The following is a 20,531-nucleotide window of genomic DNA, read 5'->3' on the forward strand; positions in this document are numbered from 1 at the left end:
ACAGCTCAGGACAAAAGGTCCGTAACCTACAATGGTAGAAACATTAGATTGGCAGCAGACCTATCCACCGAGACCTGGAAGGCCAGAAAGGACTGGCATGATATACTCAGAGCACTAAACCAGAAAAATATGCAGCCAAGAATACTATATCCAGCTAGGCTGTCATTGAAAATAGAAGGAGAGATCAAAAGCTTCCAGGACAAACAAAAACTAAAAGAATTTGTGAACACCAAACTAGCCCTACAAGAAATATTGAAAGGGGTCGTCTAAGCAAAGAAAGAACCTAAAAGTAACATAGACAATATACTGTAACAGTCACCTTACAGGCAATACAATGGCACTAAATTCATATCTTTCAATAGTTACCCTGAATGTAAATGGGCTAAATGCCCCAATCAAAAGACACAGGCTATCAGATTGGATCAAAAAAACAAGACCCATCGATATGCTGTCTGCAAGAGACTCATTTTAGACCCAAAGACACCTCCAGATTGAAAGTGAGGGGGTGGAAAACCATTTACCATGCTAATGGACACCAAAAGAAAGCTGGGGTGGCAATCCTTATATCAGACAAATTAGATTTTAAACCAAAGACTATAATAAGAGATGAGGAAGGACACTACATCATAGTTAAAGGGTCTACCCAACAAGAAGATCTAACAATTGTAAATATCTATGCCCCTAACATGGGAGCAGCCAGTTATACAAGCCAGTTAATAACAAAATAAAAGAAACACATCGACAATAATACAATAATAGTAAGGGACTGTAACACACCCCCTCACTGAAATGGATGGATCATCTAAGCAAAAGATCAACAAGGAAATAAAGGCTTTAAATGACACACCGGACCAGATGGACTTCACAGATATATTCAGAATATTCCATCCCAAAGCAACAGAATACACATTCTTCTCTAGTACCCATGGAACATTCTCCAGATTAGATCTCATCCTGAGTCACAAATCAGGTTTCAACTGGTACCAAAGATTAGGATCATTCCCTGCATATTTTCAGACCACAGCACTTTGAAACTAGAACTCAATCAAAAGAAGAAAGTTGAAAGAACTCAAATACATGGAGGTTAAAGAGCATCCTACTAAAGAATGAATGGGTCAACCAGGAAATTAAAGAAGAATTAAAAAACTTCATGGAAACAAATGAAAATGAAAACACAACTTTTCAAAATCTTTGGGATGAAGCACAGGCGGTCCTAAGAGGAAAGTACATAGCAATACAAGCCTTTCTCAAGAAACAAGAAAGGTCTCAAATACACAACCTAACCCTACACCTGAAGGAGCTGGAGAAAGAACAGCAAATAAAGCCTAAGCCCACCAGGAGAAGAGCAATAATAAAGATCAGAGCAGAAATCAATGAAATAGAAACCAAAAGAACAGTAGAACAGATCAACAAAACTAGGAGCTGGTTCTTTGAAAGAATTAACAAGATTGATAAACCCCTGGCCAGACTTATCAAAAAGAAAAGAGAAATGACCCAAATAAATAAAATCATGAATGAAAGAGGACAGATCACAACCAACACCAAAGAAATACAAACAATTATAAGAACATATTATAAGCAAGTATATGCCAGCAAATTAGATAATCTGGAAGAAATGGGTGCATTCCTAGAGATGTATAAACTACCAAAACTGAACCAGGAAGAAATAGAAAACCTGAACAGACCTGTAACCAGCAAGGAAATTGAAGCAGTCATCAAAAATCTCCCAACAAACAAGAGCCCAGGGCCAGATGGCTTCCCAGGGGAATTCTACCAAACGTTTAAAGAAGAATTAATACCTATTCTTCTGAAACTGTCCAAAAAATAGAAATGGAAGGAAAACTTCCAAACTCATTTTATGAGGCCAGCATTACCTTGGTCCCAAAACCAGACAAGACCCCATCAAAAAGGAGAATTACAGAGCAATATCCCTGATGAACATGGATGCAAAAATTCTCACCAAAATACTAGCCAATAGGATCCAACAGTACATTAAAAGGATTATTCAGCATGACCAAGTAGGATTTATTCCTGGGCTGCAAGGTTGGTTCAATATCCACACATCAATCAACGTGATACACGACATTAATAAAAGAAAGAACAAGAACCATATGATCCTCTCAATAGATGCAGAAAAAGCATTTGACAAAGTACAGCATCCTTTCTTGATCAAAACTCTTCACAGTGTAGGGATTGAGGGTACATACGTCAATATCATAAAAGCCATCTATGAAAAAACCACAGCAAATATCATTCTCAATAGGGAAAAACTGAGAGCTTTTCCCCTAAGGTCAGGAACATGGCAGGGATGTCCACTATCACCACTGCTATTCAACATAGTACTAGAAGGCCTAGCCTCAGCAATCAGACAATAAAAAGAAATAAAAGGCATCTGAATCGGCAAAGAAGAAGTGAAATTCTCACTTTTTACAGATGATATGATACTGTATGTGGAAAACCCAAAATACTCCACCCCAAAACTGCTAGAACTCATACAGAATTCAGTAAAGTTGCAGGATATAAAATCAATGCACAGAAATCAGTTACATTTCTATACACCAACAATAAGACAGAAGAAAGAGAAATTAAGGAGTCGATCCCATTTACAATTGTACCCAAACCCTTAAGATATCTAGGAATAAATCTAACCAAATAGGCAAAGAATCTGTACTCTGAAAACTATAGAATACTCATGAAAGAAATTGAGGAAGACACAAAGAAATGGAAAAACGTTCCATGCTCATGGACTGGACGAACAAATACTGTGAAAATGTCTATGCTACCTAGAGCAATCTACACATTTAATGCAATCCCTATCAAAATACCATCCACTTTTTTCAAAGAAATGGAACAAATAATCCTAAAATTTGTGTGGAACCAGAAAATTCCCCGAATAGCCAGAGGAATGTTGAAAAAGAAAAACAAAGCTGGTGGCATCACAATTCCGGACTTCAAGCTCTATTACAAAGCTGTGATCATCAAGACAGTATGGTACTGGCACAAGAACAAGAACAGACACATAGATCAATGGAACAGAATAGAGAGCCCAGAAATGGACCCTCAACTCTATGGTCAACTAATCTTTGACAAAGCAGGAAAGAATGTGCAATGGAAAAAAGACAGTCTCTTCAACAAATGGTGTTGGAAAAATTGGACAGCCACATGCAGAAGAATGAAACTGGACCATTTCCTTACACCACACACAAATATACTCAAAATGGATGAAAGACCTAAATGGCAGACAGGAATCCAACAAAATCCTAGAGGAGAACACAGGCAGCAACCTCTTTGACTTCAGCTGTAGCAACTTCTTCCTAAACACATCACCAAAGGCCAGGGAAGCAAGGGCAAAAATGAACTATTGGGACTTCATTAAGATAAAAAGCTTTTGCACAGCAAAGGGAACAATCAACCAAACCAAAAGATAACCGACAGAATGGGAGAAGATATTTGCAAATGACATGTCAGATAAAGGGCTAGTATCCAAAATGTATAAAGAACTTATCAAACTCAACACCCAAAGAACAAATAATCCAATCAAGAAATGGGCAGAAGACATGAACAGACATTTCTGCAAAGAAGACATCCAAATGGCCAACAGACACATGAAAAAGTGCTCAACATCACTGGGCATCAGGGAAATACAAATCACATCAGTCAGAATGGCTAAAATGAACAAGTCAGGAAACGACAAATGTTGGCGAGGATGCGGAGAAAGGGGAACCCTCCTACACTGTTGGTGGGAATGCAAGCTGGTGCAGCCACTCTGGAAAACAGTAAGGAGGATCCTCAAAAAGTTGAAAATAGAGCTATCCTACAACCCAGCAGCTGCACTACTGGGTATTTATGGCAAAGACACAAATGTAGTGATCTGAAGGGGCACGTGCACCCCAATGTTTATAGCAGCAATGTCCACAATAGCCAAACTATGGAAGGAACCTAGTTGTCCATCAACAGACGAATGGATAAAGAAGATGTGGTGTATATATATACAATGGAATATTATGCAGCCATCAAAAGGAATGAAATCTTGCCATTTGCAATGACGTGGATGGAACTGGAGGGTATTATGCTAAGTGAAATAAGTCAATCAGAGAAAAACAAGTATCATATGACCTCACTGATATTAGGAATTTGAGAAACAAGACAGAGGATCATAGGGGATGGGAGGGAAAAATGAAACAAGATGAAACCAGAGAGGGACACAAACCATAAGAGACTCTTAATCCCAGGAAACAAAGTGAAGGTTGCTGGAGTGGAGGGGGGTGGCAGGATGGGGTGGCTGGGTGGACACTGGGGAGGGTATGTACTATGGTGAGTGCTGTGAATTGTGTAAGACTGATGAATCACAGACCTTTACCCCTGAAACAAATAATACATTATATGTTAACTTAAAAAAAGACAAAAAAAAAAATCAAAAGTAATTACTCAGTGTGAGAAGAGGAAAGGGAGGTAGAAGATGACTTGCTAGGCATCTATATTATTTGCTTAAGAGTATTCCAAATAGGGCCATCTCTGGAATCAGAAATGTTCTTTAGTGCAAAGCAGTACTTGATTCACACATGCAAGTATAGTAATAACCCAGCCTTCCAAACTCCAGGGGAATCCACCGGTCTGTAGGGCCAGTGTTCAATTTCTCAGAAGCCTAGGTCAGACCTGAAAGCATCCATGCTGAACCTTTTATGGCTCTCATTTCATTAAATGCTGTGCTCTTGGCTCAGCACAAGCAAGCTCTGGATGTCTTTGCCTTGCCTCCCAAATGTGTAATTAGTCTGTGTTGTGAGCTTACTTTATGCAAGAGTTATGATTTACATGCAATCATTTTGTCAATTACCAAAACTCAAACAAGAGGGCTTTAAGGGAAAAAAAAATGAATATATATATATATATATATTATATAAAGCATATATATATATTTTATATAAAGCATATATATATATATTTATATAAAGCATATATATATATTTTATATAAAGCAAAAGCCATACCTGGCAATTCTGCCAGGGTATTTTATAATAAGCTTAAGCACTATTAACTTTTGCCTAAGTAAATTCTAAGGAATTTGAGGTGATAAAACTTTTGTTATAGCTAAATAAATTTTCATTACAATGAAAGGATAAGATACCTGCAAGACACGTAATTTTCTGAATTTTTAACATTTTCTAAAAAAGTATGGGTAGCTATTATAAGCATGAAAAGGTTTTGGTCAATTGGATTACATAAAATTCAGAATGTGAATATCACCCTTGAGTAGGGATAAGACGCTCCTTCCAGCAGCTGGGAGGCATTCTATTTTAGATTATACTTTTCAGAGAGTAAAGAAAACACAGCAGGAGATGAGCAGGCACATGCAAAGGTAAATGGCGATCCAAGGATGATTATCTTAATAAAGGTAAAAGACTTTCCCCCCCAACTGTTGCTAATATATAAATGAAATCAGCAGAACCCTGGGTGATTTATAAGTGGACAGATTATTTTTTAAAGTCTTTCGCCTTCTGGGCAATATAGACAAATCAGAAGAAAGAGTCAGAGGTCATACTGCAGATAATTTAAAAATCTTCTGAGTCATATTGTAGGTTGTTGATAATTAACCCAATCAATGGGGGAAACTTCTTAAATGTAGGTTTCTTATCGGTAGCTCGATTATCAATATAGTAAATATATGTCCTCCTTATGTGATGTCCTTAAGTAAATATTCATCTATGTTCAAGTACTTTATAACCAAAGACCCGAATGAAGAAAATCCTACAAAATGTCTGTAATTGAGACACTTTTTTCATGTTTTTTGATATCCATTCTCTGGAAAGGATGAGGAAAGAACCTACTGAACATAAGAGCTGACTTCTGACTGCACTTATCAAAATTTCCTTTAAGTCAAAGATTAATCTAATACCAGGAAACAAATGTCCAAAATAAATGTCCATTCTTCATTGTCTGCTCAATATAAAAATGCTTTAATGTAATACTAAGAGATTAAAACTAACAGAAGTAAGTCAAAGTTAAGATTCCTATAGCTATCCTTTTTCTTCTCCTACTTATGGTATATATACTTGAAAGATCAGCAAATTCCATAGTTTAGTAACACTGGCAAAAAACACTGTTTTTTCCTTTTTCTGATAAACATGGAAGAAATGAATATAATATATTGTGTCATGAAAAGTAGTATAAATGAATATATTACAATTCAGGCAGCATGGATTCTTTATAAAACTAGAAACTGCTTTGTTTATATGGGGAAGAAATAGGTCCTTTTTGTTTTGTGTTTATTCCTTCCCATTAAAAGTGAACTACAGAAACCTGATTAAAATGTCTTAAACCTTTTATAGACAATCATTCAGTGTTTAAAATACAAGAATACATGCTTTTATATAAGATTTAAGAACAAACAGTACGATTGTAATAATATAATACTCTAAAAAGGAAGCATAGAGGGCCTGATTCTTAGAGGAACAGACCTATTTGAAAAGCTGGAGTCCTAGGTGAAATACTTCCAATATCTTTGCCATCCCAAATACTCTGTCTGCCAAGCTACCTGCATTTAACAGCTTTAAAAGACAACTCAACTATCCAGGACAAAAGCTGAACATAAATAAAAAATACAGAGCACTTCATGGAAGTGAGCACACCAATTATGGTGCCTGTTCCACACACAGCCTGTCACTGTTCAGGAAGGGGTAGCAACTCACTGAATTGGAGGTGCCCTCCGACCCCACGACTGTCAGTCCATAGGTGGCTCATGATTGCTGCAGGGGTCTGGCCCAAGGCCATGCCCAATTAGAGAGGGTTTTAGAAACCAACTATGCCAGCCAAATTGGTTCCTTCTAAGACTTGGATCCATGTAAGGTCTAGAACACAGGGTCACAGTCTTTGCATGTGAGGACAAATACCCCAGTAGTTTCTATTATGAAAAATTCTAGGGAAAAGGTTTATTTTAGGACTTCTCACTGCTTTTAAGAGGTTAATACATATTCCCTAATTTCACTTGATCACGAAAAACACCTTTGCATGAAGCATATTAGAGGAAAAGTATTCCCCCCTACACTTAAAGACATGTTGCTTTAGAGAACACAGGGGAGGTCAAGGTAGAAAGGAATGGAGCGGGGAACAGAGAAGGCTCAAGAGAGAAGAAATCTTGTAGGTCATGAACAATGTCCTAGAGATACCACACAGCCTCACGGTTAAGTTTCCAGTTCCATTACTTCTGTGTCACGCTTCTGTGTACATGCCATATGTCATAACTCGCATCATCGATAAAAGAGTATCATAGAAGGAAAGTACAGACTCAGGCCAGGCTTCCAAAGACATAGAACAGCAAGTACATTCTGGAGCCCTTATTCCATAAAGGGGAAAAAAAATGACATTTAGTTTCTTTATGAGAAATTAATTTATTTTTATTTTTAGTTTTTAGTTTTGGATTGGGAGATTTCTGCAGATAATATAAAGACAATGGATTACAGTTATTTTCACTGGGATCTTAGGAAGTCACAGATTAAGATATCTAGCCACTAGAGTAAAAGTATAAAAATGTTCTATCTAACACCCATCATTCTGAGTATGTGTGTCATTATTTAGGGCACAACAATTCTTTTAGTAAAGATAATATAATTTTCTTCCCAACTCAAGAATTCTAAAGGCAGGGATTATGTCTCCAATACCTTCATTTTCTCCAGAAGACCCAATAAATGTTCTTTCACTTTGAGGCACAGAACTCTGAAGGGCAGAGTCGTGTTTATTAAATTATGCTACAATGTAGTAACAGTACTACCACAGACTCAAGAAAGTAGTATTTTTGTGGGGGCTGGAGGAGGGGGTAATTTGTTTGTTGGTGAAGGCTTTAAAAAAGGAAATGATGAAAATATAGCCATTTTAACTCTATCCTTCATCTTATGTTTGAGTTGTATGTAATGAGACTCCAGCTGGAAACCAATCCCCTTTAGAACACAATCCATGATAAATAATCCTAAATTCCAAATAGAGATTGAGAAATCTCAGTGGGTAGCAACCATTTTAAATTCACAGTACATGTTATGTTTACTATTGTAATGAGAATGTTCTTACCACATATGTAATATGCCCTTTATATATGTAGATGAAGGCATATAATTTGCATTTTATCTTAATTAAATCAATTACGCTATTAAAATTAATTTTCAGATAAAACTGACTTCAAAATAAGAAGTCATTTATGTTCTGTAGAGTATGAAAAATCCATCAAAAGTAAAATGTGGATATATCTTCCCTATTCCCACTACGACAAGCAAATTTGGGAGAAAGGAAACCTACCCAGAGTTAATTAATGGGGAAAAGTGTATCAGTCAGTTGCTGTCATAAAAATGTTGCATAACAAATCATGCCAAATTGGGATACGAACAATAAGGCTCACATATCTGCAGGTTGACTGGGGTTTGCATGACCTAGGCTAGACTCAAGTAGGTTTGCCTTCAAAGTGTGGGGCACATACATGTCTGCTCCATGTATCTAGCATCTTCCTTAGACCACTGGATATCTGAAACATGTTTCTCACATGCTGAAAGACAGGAATGCAAATATGAAGGTATCTTTAAAGCCTTTGTTCACAAAACATCCACTAACATCTAATTGGCCAAATGAATTCGCATGGCCAAATCCACAGGCTGCACTTGGAAAAGAACTATCCACAAACACATAATGAGACTATGACAAGAGGATGGATATATAATGCTACTATTTGGAAGTGAATTGAGATCAATAATCCCATCCTCCAACTGAGTGATATATATATATATATATATTTTATATATGGGAGATACCAAGGGTTAATAATATATCATAGGGTTTTTATTTCTTTTAATCATATCTTTCCTTTCCTTTGGTATCACATTTTCTACTGACACATATATTCATTCATCTGTTATCATCTGAATGTTGGTGTCCCCCCAAATTCATATGTTGAAATCTTAATCCCCATGGTGATGGCATTTAGAGGTGGGGCCTTTGGAAGGCAATTATGTCATGGGGGTGGAATCCTCATGAATGGGATTAATGCCTTTATAAAGAGCTCCCTAGACATTGTCATCATATAAGGATACAACGAGAAATCTGTGATGCAGAAGACAGCCCTTACCTGGTCATGCTGGCACCCTGATCTTGGGCTTTCAACCTCTAGAGCTGTGAAAAATAAGTTCCCCTTGTTTATAAGCCACCCAACCTTCAGTATTGTTACAGCAGCCCAAATGGACTAAGACACCATCCTATAGTCTGTACTTGAGAGTGGCTTCTATGTCTGTGTGATTTTCCCAAGGTAGAGGAAATCTGTATCCTAGATCTGGGAAGATTCCTGCCCCTGCATCTCTGCATTTTCCTGCTAGGTTCTTAAAAGGGACTGTTCAGGTGGCTCTAGAGTCCTAAATAAATGGCTTAGGTTACTGAATACCGCCTTTCACTTTATGTTATTCTTCTTCAGTATTCATCTTCCAAATGATCCTCTCCCTTGCTGTTTTTATATATATGTGAAAGCAGGACAAGGGTAAGGGAGCAATTTCTATGGCCTTAATTCCTGTAAATTCAGTGTGTAATTACAAGAAGTTTAAAAGTTCAGCACACTTCCAACCAGTATTTCCCTAGATTTGGTTGAGCAGGATTTCTTTCTTCCCTGAACTAATGGATCTTCATTTTCCAACAAAGTCAAGTATGCATCAAAGACTAAACAAGGACTATCTCATGCCTAAGGAATTTTTTTTTAATTAGTCCATCACAACTCCATTTTTACTTGCTGATACGTGAAAAAGGAAGACTCACCTAAGTACAGTGAGTGAATGAATCATTTTAGTCAAGCATTTTCCTGATAGTACAGACCTACAATTTTTATGATATTGAAGTCAAGCATAAGAAAAAAAAAGCTTTATTTTACATGTATGTGTGTATATATCAAATACAGAAATTATTTTCACCTCAAAAGAAATTTTGCAGTGAAGGTATAATGGAATAAGAGACTCTTTACTTAATATCTCCAAACACCCTGATTTTGTGTCTCAGAATATAAGCCACTTGTTCCTTCCCTGATTTTACCAGTGAGAAAACAATTTGCCCTCCTCTGAATTCCACTTTACTTTCTTTTTCCCATTCTTATGATTCTCATCACTTTTGCTATTCCTCCTAAGAGCACTGCTGATAAGTGTTGGATCAGTTAATTCTCCCATTGTAGTTCAATATGGACCACAGTTAATTAATACTAAAAATTATTTTAAAAACTGCTAATTAAGTTCCACTATCACCATGACCACCGTCATCAAATGGGATTTTGGAATATTGGGTAGTGGATTTAGGATACATACAGCAACAAATTCCCGTTCCTCATTTTCTACAATGCTAATAAGCTGAATCATGACCTGTTGCCATACTGATGCCTATGAAGGGCTGAGCTATGCAAGAAAATAGCTCACAAATGTTTCTAAGAACTCACATTTATTTTGGCTCATCTGATCACCATATCCGCTCTTGAGTTTTGATATGGGGTGGAGTAAATCTGTCATTCACTTCTACTTTATTATGACAGCTGGTGTTATTTGGCAACTACTCTGTTCAAATTAACCCTAAAAAAAGCAATTTTTCACATTTAAAACAAAGATCGTGTCTCTATCAACTCCTAAACAATTGGGTTAGAAGTTTAAATTCACTTACTGAGTGACTTCACTTACTCTAAATAAAACTGAAAAGCAAATAAACCAAAAGTTGCTTCGACAGTTTTTGTTTGTTTGTTTTACTAAATTGGGCAGCATTGTGTACAAACACCAAATCAAACACTCTCAATGTATCTGGTATCTCCCTGTCTTTGCCTTTCAAATCCATTGCATATTAGTCATGGGTAATCCAGAATATTTTTTATATGCTATTTGACCCGAAGGAAGATTCAAAGTCATAATTCAAATATGTTAATGACTGCTAGAAGAGACACCTGACCAATTACTTTCTTGTTAAGGCAGTCCTTGATCCTAGGCTTTGTCTCTTGTCGATGTAGAGTTCATCCCATTATTTTAGCCACATCAAAAGTAGGGCATTGGCTAAACAAACATGCATGATTTATAAAGGCAGCCATATTTTAGTGATAGAAAGCAAGCCGTCTAGTGTTTAATGGGGACCGTATGTTCAGATGCCTCTTCAACTTATTTTTTTTTTTTCTGTTACACTAGGGAATGGAAACCCAACCTCCTAAAAAAACAAGCTGAGAAACATAAAGAATAAAAAAATTCTAGAATTATGAATAAATGCAATTTATTTACTAATATGTTATAATGACAGAATAGGAATATATCAATTTTAACCATTCTTCAGCCTATCAGGACACGTTGTGCTCTGCCTCAATCTCTAACTTCCAACAAAAATATCTATATTAGCAGAAAATTCAGCTGCAGCTTCCTCAAAAAACATGAATGGTGTTCTAAGAACATCATGTATGAGCAAAAATTCACTTTTTCCCTCCTAGCAATCTACTCAAATAATCTCCCCACCTTCTCTTAAAGGAAAGCAGATTTGGGAACCTAAAATAAATGGAATGGTCTTCCTTCCACTTTCTTCACTCTCTGGTCTGAGGTAATTAATGTCTACTCAATACCATGCTCAATCATGTTTCCCCTGGGACAGTACTTTCAATTAAACCTTTTATTTCATCTAGGAACGCCTGGTCTCATTGACCACTGTACTTTTTATCTGTGGATTTATGATAATCTAATGCACATCTCCTCACAGGCAGAATGGCCTTATGAGTCCTTATTGTTCTGATGCCAAAAGAGAAGTGAAAAACAAAATTAGCTCCTGCGGAAGCCAGGAAGGAAACCACATTTGTTTAACACCGCGAGAGGCCTTTCACTACCTGCCCAATGGCCTTGACCATCACACTGCCCTGGCCTCTCAATGTGCTGGCTGCCCTTGTCTGGCTGCTCCAGTCTGATAAGACCTGCCAACTCCCTTGAGAGCTATTGGACGCTGAGGGGTGAGAGGCAACGCCATCCTCGGGTTACATTTTCAAAGGGTTGTGAAGGAAGTCAGACATTTACGTGCTATTGCTATTCTTTTCTGTAAGAAACCCTACAGGTTAAAGAGGAACCTCTGAACTACTATCTGACAGCAAATGCTGGGCTTTTCGAAAAGTAAGCCACTAGCTTGTTCGTAGCTATGTGCCTCTACTTTCTTTCCAACTAGGACCCACACGATTTGGTTTCTGTTTCAGAAGTACACAAATTATAGTGACATGTTATTAACTTAACCACTATGAGAAATTACATATTTTTTTTTTTTTACGGTCATACTCCGTTATGTAGCTGAAGACAAGGTTCGATCTAGTGTACTTCCATCTCTTCATGATATGGGGAATAAGTCACTGTTATGTATATCCTCAAACACAAGTTCAGCAGCCTTCATCTTTAATTTTCTTGTATGCCTACACAGCACATAAAATTATCAAGTTAATAATTGCATTAATATTTATTTATATAATTTATTTACAATCTGTCTCATACCAAAGAGGAATTGAGGTGGCTCGCATTAATAATTACATTGAAAGTATCTGCCAAGTTTTCAACAAGTTGCTAGTGCTGACACAATCCTATTTTTCAAATTGAAGAATTCAGAACCCAGAGATTTTTTATTGCATTAAGGATGGCCAAAACCTTAATGAAGTGTTTGCAATTCATTCACTTTTCTTCATGTGTAATGGAAATGAGCTTTAAATAAACTATGATGGTAGGGACAGACGAGACAATTTCTACTTAAAAAACACATTAAGTTTTTCAAGTTTGTATTTAAGTTTTTAAGCGTGTATTTAAGTTTGTTTGTAAACCTGCTTCTTATAACGTGAATTTTTCCTCTCTCTCTGTCAAAAGGAATACTGATAAATTGTGCCTGGGTTGCAAAGAGCCAACGGGGTTTATTCACTGCACAGTATCTCCAGAGCATAACACTATGTAATAATTTACATTCTATCAGATGGGTTATATTTAAAAACATCTTATGGGAAAATGCACCGAAACTTCCAATATTGGAAAGAAGGAACACATTTCCTTCCGAGTTAACTACAGGAGTGAAGTCTTTTATGGTACCCACAGCCGTGATGGCATCAGAAGATTGCAGGAAGGGCTACACCTGTGTGTATTAACTACTATAGCAACAAGAACCACAATGGCAAGGGGTCAAAAAGGTGGCCATGAGGGAGATCTCTGCTGGCAGTATATTATTCTACATTTACTTAAGAGAAGTCACTCTTTACGTCAAATGCTCCTGAGGCATTCTGAACTGTAGAACAAACAAATACTCAGAGGCACACTCCCGCAGCCCATTCATATACAGAGAGATCATTCATAATTCAGATGCTATCTGTATTGAGCGTCATGCCAAAATTTGATGCACAGAAATTCAGAGAATAATATTTTGCTGTAGGAAGCGGTCTAAGAGACCAATTAGTTCAATCTCCTCATTTTGTAGATAAGGGAACTCTTCTCCCTGTTTACTGTCAATTTTTTTATTTTGATAATTTTAGTATTTATTAGTTTATCACTATCTCCATAATCCAGCTCTTATTCCCAAGTCCCCGATCAAGATTGTCGGTATCTACTGTAGAAAGGTAAATCTACATGGGCTGGGAAGAAAAGTCACACGAAGAGGGACAGGAGTTTATGTTTAGCAAGAGTGTCATGATGAAAAATATTGCTGAACAACAAAGTTAGGGAAAAGGGCAAGTGTTCTCTACTCTGGCTTCTCTCACACCATATTTTCATCAAAAAAGAACTCAATAAGCTCTTCATGAGTGGAATTAAGAAAGATAAGACCCAAGAAGTTAAATGACTTTTCTAAACTTGAACATCTAGAGTGGCGGTCCTGGGTCAATAATGGGCATCTCACATCCCTGACCAATACTCATTCTGCTATAGAGCAGTGTTCTCTTCAGCTTTCCTAACTGAATGTGAGAGATTGTAACAATATTAGCCCCAGTGAGTTATGCCTCCTGGAAGTGTGACTCCACTGCTCTTTCCAGGCAGTCATGGCATCTATCTACCCATCCCCTGAATCCTAATGGGCATTGTGACTTCCTTTGACAAAAAGAATGAAGCAGAAGTAACACTGTGCAACCTGCAAGGCTAGAACTTAAGAGCCCCTGCATCTTCTATTTTTGTTGTTCTGAAATGTCCTGTAAGGAAGCTGGACTAGCTTTCTAGAGGATGAAAAGACACATTAACTGGAATCAAGGTGCCCCACCCAACAGCCAGAACCAAGTGACAGCCATGTAATGAGACCATCTTGAACCTTCCCGCCTTGCAGATGCTCCAGTTGAATGCAAGCCTCAGGAATAAACCTAAACCTAGAACTTAGGGAACTTATGAACACAGACTTTATAAAAGAAGGTGTCAAATGGATCTTAAATTTGATGGATTTCTATATTATCCTTGGAAATAGTCTGGTTATAGACATACAAATTTTGCTCACATGATAGCATAAGTGGCCAACAGTATTATCACTATGACCAAAATGTTCCTCTCCTCTACTCCTCCCTTTTCCTCAGTCTTCCTTCCTGCCATTGGCTCATGCTTTTCCATATCCCTGGACTTCCTACTTTCCTTGCTTCTTTGAATCTATCCATGGCCCAAAGAGAATCCCATCTCATTAATGAAATTTTTCATAATTTTAAAGTCCTTATTGATTTCTTCATTTTATATAACTTCTGGTTCACTATTAACCTCTTAGCTTATTCCTTCAATTCATGCAACTAAAAAAAATATGTGTACAACTCTTCCCCTCCCAACCGCTTTCCCCACAGACGGTAGTGTGCCATATTTTTTGTGTCTCTAATGACACTCAGCATTGTCTATAAGTTCTTGGAGTTCAGGGATCATGTCTTAATACATTTTAGAGTACACAGTATGTGGCGCAACTCTAGCACAAATAAACGTTTACTAAATATCTGATCAGCTAAACTGGGAATAGGTGTTCAGTATTTGCTGAACAATTGAGTCCTTTCATCATCAATATGGACCCAGAAATAGAGGGCAGTAGAGGGCTGACAATTCTCCTGGATACCAGTCTCTGAGTATCAAAGAAGAGAAATATTTGGTCTCAGGGAGATGGAATGCAAGCAAGTAACAGGTAAGATGTTTTGGTTGGGTTTTTTTTGTGTTTTGCCATTTTGGAGTTTGTTTTTTGTCTTTTGCTTGTTTGTTTCTGTGTGTTTTTCCCCTCCAGTGGGAAGTCAAGGGTCTACAGATGAAACATGTAGCTTCTGGGAAGGAGAGGAGGGAGAAGGTGAGCTCTTTCAAGTTACGCTGAAAGTCTGTAACTCCCCTGCAGGGTGATAAGGTCAACAGTTCCATATGCCAGGAGCCACAGACTCCAATATTTATGAAATAATGACCATCAAGGGGAGGCTTTGTTGTTCTTGGGGATATTTTTCTCCATTCTCCTACCATTACCTCCATCTTCATCACCACCTGGCATTTTAATGTAAGTTAATGTAATGTACCATTATCTTCCTCATCATCACCACCGGGCATTTTAATGTAGAAACATAATGCAGAAATATATTCTGTAATAGAAAGATACCATACTGAGTGTTATTTGCTTCTAGAAAGGCAGGATGATAGGTCAGAAGAAAGAAGAGAGGAAGGAAAAGGAGAGAACGAGGAAAGGTGGGAAAACTGAAACAACATATCAAGCTGTTAAACAATCCTTCCTTTGGTCGGTAAGCCTCTAAGAAATGCAAAGAATTAATTACGGAAAGACTAGGTGATAAAATTCCTTCACATAACTCAATAAGTGGCCAGGAAACATAATTGAACTCGTTTATAATTGAATATCCTGCCATCAGGGCAGACTTAAAGAAGGGTAAACTTAAAGAGACATAACAATATTAAATGTTCTTTTGTCTTTTTAATGTTTGTGATTAAACATTCTTTTTAAAAAGAGACCTGGGATAGTGGTGGGGCTTCATTTAGGCAGCAACAGGAACTGAATAGCATGTGATTTGTACTTGAGCATCTTAATTTAAATAATTATAATATCTTAAAGAAAAACACATCTTAACTCCTTCAACGTTTTATTACATCTGACAAGTTCAGTACAAGGGCACCTATCTATTCGTGCATTATGCGTCATATGTTCTGCACACTCATTAAAAATAATGAGAACATATTGAAAAGTCATTGCCCAGAGAATCTTTGGGAATGGGGCATGGGAAGAGTAAGTGGCAACAGATTGTGATTTAAGTGTCTATCTCTGTTTTATCAGCCCTTAGGAGGAAGAGAAAAAAAAAAAAAAGAAGTAGCAATCCTAAGCTGATACTCTTTAATGATAAAGATCACACATTTTCCTGAAAAACAGGCAGATGAAACATATTCAAACCTTTAAGTACACTTTCAAAATGAGATGGACCGTAGTGGCAGTTTCACGACTACGGTATTTAGCTAACCACGATCAATTAAGGCTATACTTCTCCCCCCCCAAATCTTTAAATATCCATTACAAAATGAACGCATTTCCTTATCTTACACCAAATGTACCTTAGCAAACGTACAGATCACAGGCAGAGAGGTAATTAAGCAAATCAAGGTCATCCCCCGAGTTTCGTAACCACCTTCTTACCCAGCTGCTCCCTATCAACACCTGGCATGAATTATTGGAAACATTTGGCTAACTGTGGTTGGTTACAATCTTGCTTTTTCTGAGCTGTTTAAACATGTATGTTTAGAAAATTCTTCTTTTTAATCGAACCTCCAGAAGCCTAACCATGGCCACAGGGGCCACTAATAAGACATACGTCTTGTACCACAAGAGGACAGCCGAATCTCATGACCCTCAGCCTTAACGCTGCAGGAGAATGTAACTAGGCCCCAGTCCTCTGAAATTTCATGAGAGCCTCTTTTCAGCATAGAACACTTCTTCTTCCACTACCTTCCAATCTCCCAACAAAACCAGTCTTGTGATAAAAGTCATTATTTTCATTCTGACACCTGGAAGCCATACAACCAGGCAAAATGACCAGCACTTCCTCCATCTGTTTTAATAATGCTGAACCAGAGCATTTATCATCATCTATTTTATCAAGACTAGATTTTGCTGACAAGTGTTCAGTAAAATTCTTTCAGGTAGAAGTACTTCCCAGGGAGTAGCAAATGACTACGAGTCCCTCGGCCTTGTGGGTTATTGAATGCATTCAAAAACTTGGCAAAGAAGGACTTAGTCACTTAGCACACAGCACAACTGAAAGAAGGTGTGATGCGCAGCCCAGTGAGGTAGAAATCTTAAAAAAAAAATCCTGATTTTGACAAACAATGTAAAGTTTGGTAAAGTTTGTCTCCGTGTCTCATTTTCCCCATTTTTAAGATAGGAATAGCTAAACATAGTTGCTTTGTGATAGTAAATGAGGATCATCTTCTTAGGATCTTTGAAATCTTTGCCATGAGTTCAACCATAGCAGGATGGGGGGGGTAGAATATGGTCCATGTAAGGGGCCAATGGAGCATATCTCACCCTATAGCATCCCATCTTGGGGACAGAGAGGAAGGGAGAAGGGACAGAGGTGTAAGTGCCAACAAATACCAATAACCCAATCTTCAAAACTGCCCTAGAAGCACCTCTCTTTGGTATGTGCTTAAATCTACAAGTTACAAGGTGGCATACAACAAATTTTGAGCACAATCAAATTGAGTGTGGGAATTTAAAAGCACAATCAAGTCGGGCCTGAAAAAGTCAAGTACAATTGAGTTTGCCTAAATGAATCAGGAGTAATTGAGTTGAGTAACTGGATTGTGCTCAGCACTGGCCCTTTGCCAAAATGAGAGGCACATGACCAGAGACGCAACTCAATTGGTATTCAAATTTTCACAGGATATTTCTTCCAGAGCAAAAAATTGTTGCAGAATAGAAAAAGTTGAAAATTTGGTTATTGGAATTAGTCAGGTATAGTCACTAAGTTATCCTATAGGCCTTTATGCCCTTTATAACAAAACCACTATTCCAATGGTTCTCAAACTTGAGTAAGCATCAGAACTATCTGGAGGGCTTGTTAAAAATATATCTTTAGCTCTAACCCTAGAGTTTCTGATTCTTCAGGTCTGAAAGGAGCCTGAGAATTTGCACGTGTGACAAATTTTGAGGTAATGGTATTCTGCTGATCCGAGACCACACTTTGAGAGCCACTTCAACTGAGATTGAAGCACTTAAAAAAATACTTCAGGTTGGCAGGGTCTTAAGATGGCTGCCGGGCAGCTGGCTCCTGACAGAAGAAAAGATGTGGAGTGGGTTGCTACCTCCCGGCCTAAATGAAAGTGATATTGAGTTGAATTCTGAAGATGAAGCCCCATTAGAGAACTCTGGACTTAACTTACAGGAATATAAAGAAGATGGGGCCATTACAGAAACAGAGATCTCAGATTTCCCAACTGAGGGACCAAAGCCTGGAGTAGAGGCAAATGTAAGTGCATATGAAGAATGCCCCTCTGGAATTCCCTTAAATATGTAGCATAAATTTCAAGAATTGCATAAAAAACATTCTGAACAGAAAACCTCAACTTCAGGAATCAGAGGGAAAAAAAGAAAACACTCCAGGAAAGGTAAATTGAAGAATGAAGAAGATTCTCATAGTGAACAGACCTCAAGTGAAACCCAGTGGAAGGAGCTTACTCAGTATTTTGGATTCAATGATAGGTTTGACCCCCCTGTTAAAAGAAAAAAATTGACAAGTCGGGCCTTGAAAAGAGCATAGACCAGGCTGTGGAAGAGTGAACACTGAGAAGGCTGAGGAACTCAGCAACCAGCTAGAGAGCTTGGTGTAAAAATTGCCAAGATGGTTGCCTGCCACAACTTTGTAAAAGCCAAAAAGGATGCTGAAAATTCACAGGTTGCCCGAAAAAAAGAAGAAACTTGCATGGGGGTTTGAAGCAAAGAAGAGGTGGGAAACCAAGAGCAACATGGGATATATGTAACTTGCCAGAGTTCCTCAAGACATTTGAGTCTTGACTTGGGTTTTTGCTTGAGTCTCCAACTGCTCAATTTACTGAAAAGATTCACCTGCTTATGTTAGCTATGTCAGGAAACTGATAGAGATCGGAAAAATAAGCATAAAATTTGGGAGTTGATTATTAAATCTTTTCAGTCTTTTTCTACAAAAATACTTGAAAATACTTTTAATATTTTAAGAAATAATATTTTAAAATATTAGGCAATGATACTTATTGTTTGTCTATGTCTTTACAAGTAAACTGTACAACTAGATTATGCAAATGTATTCAGATAATTTAAACTACCTAAATTGTCATTTATATTCTAGATTTTTGTTTAGGGGGGGAGAGAAGAAAGGAAAGGGAGAGAATCTTAAGGAGGCTCCATACCCAGCGTATGAGCCCAACGCGGGACTCAATCTCCTAACCCTGAGATCATAACCTGAGTGGAAATTAAGAGCTGGATGCTTAACCCACCGACACACCCAGGTGCCCCTGATTTACATTCTCTCAGTACTATCCCTACCCTCACTGTCTTGTGTAGTGATAACGAGAGATTGCTAATGCTCTGAAATTTGAGGAAATCTATGCATATTATTTTTATTTGGTTTAAAGTAATGGTATCAGGAAGGATAATGCATTAGATACAGATTAGACATAAAGTAGGAGCCACAGCGCCTTTAGCAATACCCTTTCCAGCCTTCTATATCATCTGCTTTAATAATGTGTAGCTTTCATTTATTCAGTCAACAAATACTTACTGAACATACAGTGTGCACCAGGCACAGGAAATAACAACAGAAGATAATATTATTTGACACTCACTGTGTAGTAGCATCTGTGCTCAGCTAATTCTCACAACCCTACAAGATAGGTGCTGTTATTTTCCTCATTTGACAAATGAGGAAACTGAGACACAGAGAGGTTGAGTAAGATTGCAAAACAAGGATTCACATTCTATGTGCCCTATTCTAAGTACTTTATACACATCTCTAATGCTGACAGTCTCTTAGGTAGATAATACTCTGATCCCTGAGTTAGAGGTGAGGAACAGGGCTGTGGGTGGGGGTGGTGGCTCAGGAAAGTAACTTAATCAAGACCATTCAGCCAATAGGTGGTAGAGCCAGGATTCAACCCAGGTCTGACTGATCCCAGATCCCAGGCTCCTAATGATTACATTATAGCCAAATACAATAAGCTCTTAGCAGATAGGTGAACGTCTTTTCACCTCTTCCAATTTATTCCAAACAACACTATTTCTCATGTTAGCCCTTGCTCAGTAAGCCATCGAGTTGGGCTGCCTACTATCTCCCTGATGTGTTTTATGTTTTCTAATCTCAGAGTACTTGAAGATGCTGTTTCCTTCCCCCCTGTATCTCTGCATTTTGAAATCCTACTCAATCAAGATCAAGACCTTTCTCAAACACTATCATGATCTTAAAGGTTTTCTTGGTCCCCCAACTTTGAATCCCCATAACACTTCAATGAATAATTTGACCAACTCATACTCTTCTTTATAGGCTAGAAGCTCCTTGAGGACACGAACACATCTTATTCATCTCTGAAGTTCAT

General features: G+C 37.7%; 1 protein-coding gene and 1 pseudogene across 1 annotated transcript in view; one reads left to right on the top strand and one right to left on the bottom strand.

The window, feature by feature from the left end:
- Nucleotides 1-20,531, bottom strand: part of PARD3B (par-3 family cell polarity regulator beta) — a 999,887-nt gene that overhangs the window by 418,891 nt on the left and 560,465 nt on the right. The window lies entirely within an intron of this gene.
- LOC116632206 lies at nucleotides 18,251-19,012 on the top strand (annotated as a pseudogene).

Source organism: Phoca vitulina, unplaced genomic scaffold (assembly GCF_004348235.1).
Source record: "Phoca vitulina isolate PV1807 unplaced genomic scaffold, GSC_HSeal_1.0 scaffold1, whole genome shotgun sequence".
Classification (NCBI taxonomy): Eukaryota; Metazoa; Chordata; class Mammalia; order Carnivora; family Phocidae; genus Phoca; species Phoca vitulina.